Consider the following 4,849-nt stretch of genomic DNA (forward strand, 5'->3'; position numbering starts at 1 on the left):
CGCCCATCAAGTGCAGTTAAATTCGCAAGCACAACTTTAGAATTTGCAAGCAAAGAGGACTGATTTGCAAACAAAACTTTATGACTTGCAAGCAAATAGGACTGATTTGCAAGCAAAGGTTTTTAACTTGAAAGCAAAGAGGACTGATTTATAAACAAAATGGTCGTATGTTTTTACTTACAAACATTAGTTTTGATTGAAGTTGAAGAAATATGTTCTCTCATATTTTTTTTCAATTGCAACCTGTTCTGTTTCGATCTCAAAAAAAAATGTTTTATTGCCACTTACTCTTGCTCTCAGATCTCCTTTTTGGTTTCAAATCTGTTCTATTTGATTGAATAATAAAGGAACAAAATTCTCTCCATAGTTCCCTGGTTCACTTTCTTCCTCCATGTCGCTGCTGCAAGTTTTCTCTCTAACACAACCTGTAACTCACGGCGCTTCTCTCCATGGTTGACTTTCCCTCTCTAGGTAGTTACGTCTTACATCATGTCGTCAACCGCGGAGGCAAAAAATAAATAAATAAATAACGAGCCTGTTTTGACAATTTAAGGAAATACAAAAAAAGTTTTTAAATGTAGGGAGGGTTAGGTAAGTAAAAAGTCGTCAGAAAAACAAATACTCAAGTAAAGTACAGATGCCTGAAAAATCTACTTAAGTACAGTAACGAAGTATTTTTACTTCGTTACTTGCCACCTCTGCCAACATGCCTCAAGGCTGTGGGCTTGGACCCCTCCTCTTCACCATCTACATGCTCCCCCTTGGTCAGATAATTCGCAAACACGGTCTCAACTTCCACTCCCATATCCTCCCAGCTACCCCCACAGTCACTCATAAACTGCCGGCATTATATAAAACTCTCGATGACATCAAATCAACACAAACCAAACACCAATAAAACAGAGCTCATCTGCAAACAGACTTCTCTGGAGATCTTCAAAAAAGACTTAAAAACCCATCTCTTTAATCAGGCCCATCAGCTCTACATCCAGCCCCAACAATCAACTTTTCTAGTTCTTTATCTTATACTAGTGCAGTGCCCGTAACAAAAGTGTATTCCTATAAAAAAGTGGGAGGTTAAGGAGCTTTTTCATGGATGGCCAAATGAGGCTGTGTTTCAAGGTGGGACGTCAGGGATATTTAGGTTTGTTGTGAAATCTGATATTCCAGGGTATAATTGGCTGTTTTTGACTATTTTTGATTTTGCCATCATATTTCACCTTAAAAACTATTTACTTGGTGTCATTATTTTTAGCACAACCTCACATGTGTGACTGTGCAGTTATTTTTTTTATTTTGACAAACTGTATTAACACAATGGACCTAAAATCACAAGAAACCCATAAAATCCGAGTAGAAAAAGTTCGATTTTTTTACTGTGAAAACCACAAATAAACATATTTACAACAAACCATTTTTTTTTTTTTACTTATAATGCAAATATAAATTGTTGTTTGCTAAATTTGTGCATACATTTAAAAAAATTACAAAGTTATATGTAACTATTTACATTTAAATGCAGGCAATGCTCAGGTCTGCCTGTGCTCCTTGAGAGCTGCACTGCCTGCTCCACATTCAGCATCTTCTCATTGTTCTGACTCATTAAACGAAAAACCGACTCCACTACACACTAAACACACTACACCAAACACTACATAACACACTAACTACACACTCCAAACACGCTAAATGTAACAAATCTCTCAACTCTCAATATCGCTGTCCGACCGTCGTTGCCTGTCAATCATCCGCCTAGGTCCCTCCCACAACTTCCTTTTCCTCAACAACCAAACTTGCTGCTTGGACACTTTCGTGACAAAAGCCCGTTTTTACCGTTTCTTCCTGCACCAGACACAAAGCAAACGTGACGGCAATGTTCGCGAAGAAGTGTGGCGGACATTATTTACCCTAGGTCCGGTTTTGGACGTGCCGATGCGGCCGGTCCGTCGCCTCGGGAGGTGGGACGTGTAGCTAGCGGCTAGCGGCTAGCGGCTAGCAGCTAGCTAGCGGCTAGCTACAAATGAACATCCACAGATTCCGATTCTACTTTGTTGTCCGCGCGTCTCCAGATCTCCTCAGACCCGAACAGACTCGGTCCGGACTCGTTTAATCTCATTAATCCACAACAGTCAGTTTAGATGCACAGAACAGAACAGACCGAACTGCCGGCAAAATCCCGGTCCAGCTCGCGCCGCTGCAGGTATAAATCCGCTTGTTTCTTCAGGTACGTCGTGGGCTTGAGCTCTGCAGTGATTGGCTCTGGTGCGCACGTGGCCACGGTGTGCAGTGATTGATCGCACGTGACTGTGGTGGCTCTGGTGGACTATGCTCGGCGGAATTTGTAAAGCACTTATGAAATAATTTATTCACGGTATCATTGCAGTCCAAACAAATGCTTAGATGCACACCACTGAACCACGCAGCAGCCATGTTGAAAGTCTCGGGTCAGTGTGATCCTTATCCGCAGAGATATTTGACCAACAGACACACACACACACACACACACACACACACACACACACAGACAGACAGACAGAGATTCTGTGCATTTATAGATAGATGTATTTTTGTTTATCCATCTATTCTTTGTTTTATTTGTTCAACTTTGTTAAGCATCCTTGGGTACCCTAAAAGACTGTCATTTCTGGGCTGTCTTCATTAAAGGTGTCGGCGTGTAGCTTGAGGATAAAATAATTCTGCAGAGGCAAGGCTGGGTGGAATGATAGAACAATCTTTATTGAAATAGATCTCAAGCCCCAACCAGTACGGCTGCTTTGGGTGTTCTCAAATTCTGGCAAAGTTCTGCCCAATGCTTTGCCCTCTAGGATCGGAAATCCTCTCAAACCTTCGATCTCAGGAAATTTACAAATTACCACCACCCCCTTTCTCTGCTTGTGCAAGCATTTTAGAGTCCATTTCCCTGCACCTACCAACTTCTTCTAATTGGTCACTTTGCTGGGTTGAGGGTCAATCGATCCAATAAGCAAAAGGGGAGTTGATCTATCTTCACTCCATCTGGAATAGTTAATCTTCTTTAAAACCACCTGACCCTCCTAATATCACTTCTTACCCCCTAAAATTGACCGGATCATCTCTCTGTCCCTCCATAGAAATGCATATGCTTGAACATCTCCAAACATCTTGCATGTGGGCCAAACTCAGTTAACCTTTAACGCACACACAGAGCTGATTAATGGCTCAGGGCGCTCCTGGACATGTAAACCCAAAGATCACAATGTTTCCACCCTCACCAGCAGGAAAAACAACTTGTCACCGTTAAATCATAGCTCAGAATGTGGAGCTGAACAGACACCTCAAGGCGCTATATAAATTACATTTATTATTGTTATTATTACTATTATGACTGTATCATTATTATTATTATTATTATTACTGTATTATTATAATTATTATTATTCAGAACATAAATTTGAAAGGACTCTAGAGCTGATGTGTGACATCTAGTGCTTTGTTGCAATGTTATCTGTCCAACAGGAAGACAGCCACATCTGCATCGTTAGGAGCTTCCAAATATAGCGAACCTCCCCCCATGATTCAAATGCACCGCCAATGTTTACTTTTGCCCAATGACAGTTGGACTTTAGTGGCTATTACTCTTTTTTTTGGGTTATGAGCAGTCTGTGTTGGGGTGTGTGTTTTGGAGGATAGCGGTTGGTGGTTGTCAAGCTCCATTTCTGAGCTTTTGTGAGACTTAGTTGCTAGGGTCAAAAGAGTTGAAATCTCTACACACTGGTCATATGCCATTGGCAAGTAAAAGGACATTATACCTAGTTCTAACAAGTGATCTTGATATATACAAGTGCTCTGCTTTTAGCGTATTGTATTTATAACACTGTTGCCATAATTATAATGAAGTTACAATGAAGTTATAAAAATGAGACACAGAGTCGGGTGAAGAGATTAATCAGACAAAAGTAATACACAAGCTGAAGTGGGGTCAACATCGAGATCACACAATGAGATTGCAAAATAAAAACAGCTGCAGGGCCTTATGAGGAAGTTAGAAAAATCTCCATCTTAAGCAACAGATGGCCAGCTGAGACAGTATAAAGAACTCAGCAACAGAGGAGACAATGTTCTTCCTCCCTTCGATTAACCTACAAGACAGAGTATGTTAGCTGCCTATCATAGCATAATGGACTTCAAGGGTGGGGGTCGTCGATTACTGCAAGCAGGAAGGTAAAGGCTTACTGGACAGAAAGATTTGTCCCTCTCAAGCTCTAGTATTTTAACCAGCCTTGGCTCTTTTACACAGATCTTTTTTATATACCGAATTGTGATCTTTATCAATGGTATTCTCTACATGACTGATAGTAATTGAGATAAGTTTGAGCCTTGCTAAAACTTTGTAATAAACCTTCAACTGTATTTAAAGTAGAAGTTGTAGACACTGATTTCATGATTAGACGGCATGCAGGAAGTGGAACAGATTAAGTTTGTTTTTAGGATCACGGCACAAAAGGAACAGCCAAACACAGGCAACACACAAAGGAACACAAGGAACATCAGGGAAACACAACAGATGACTCGACAAAAAGTAAACTTAAGACTGGTCTTAAATACAAACTAAACTAACAAGGGAATAAGGTGCACTTCTCTAGAAGTGTAACGCGGTTTTTATGATAAAGGCATGAATGAACTGTGAAATCTAAATTGCATGTTTAACTCATGCCACGGCTATGGCAACCTACAGTTGGAATATTGTGACCCATTTCTTGCCTTGCCTATCTGGGTGCAGTTTCATTTTATACATATTGTTCTATTAATAAAAAAGGAACAAAATGTATGCCAAAGTTTATCCATCACATGTTAACCATGTGTTTCTCCA

This window comes from Sparus aurata, unplaced genomic scaffold (genome assembly GCF_900880675.1).
Source record: "Sparus aurata unplaced genomic scaffold, fSpaAur1.1, whole genome shotgun sequence".
Lineage (NCBI taxonomy): Eukaryota > Metazoa > Chordata > Actinopteri > Spariformes > Sparidae > Sparus > Sparus aurata.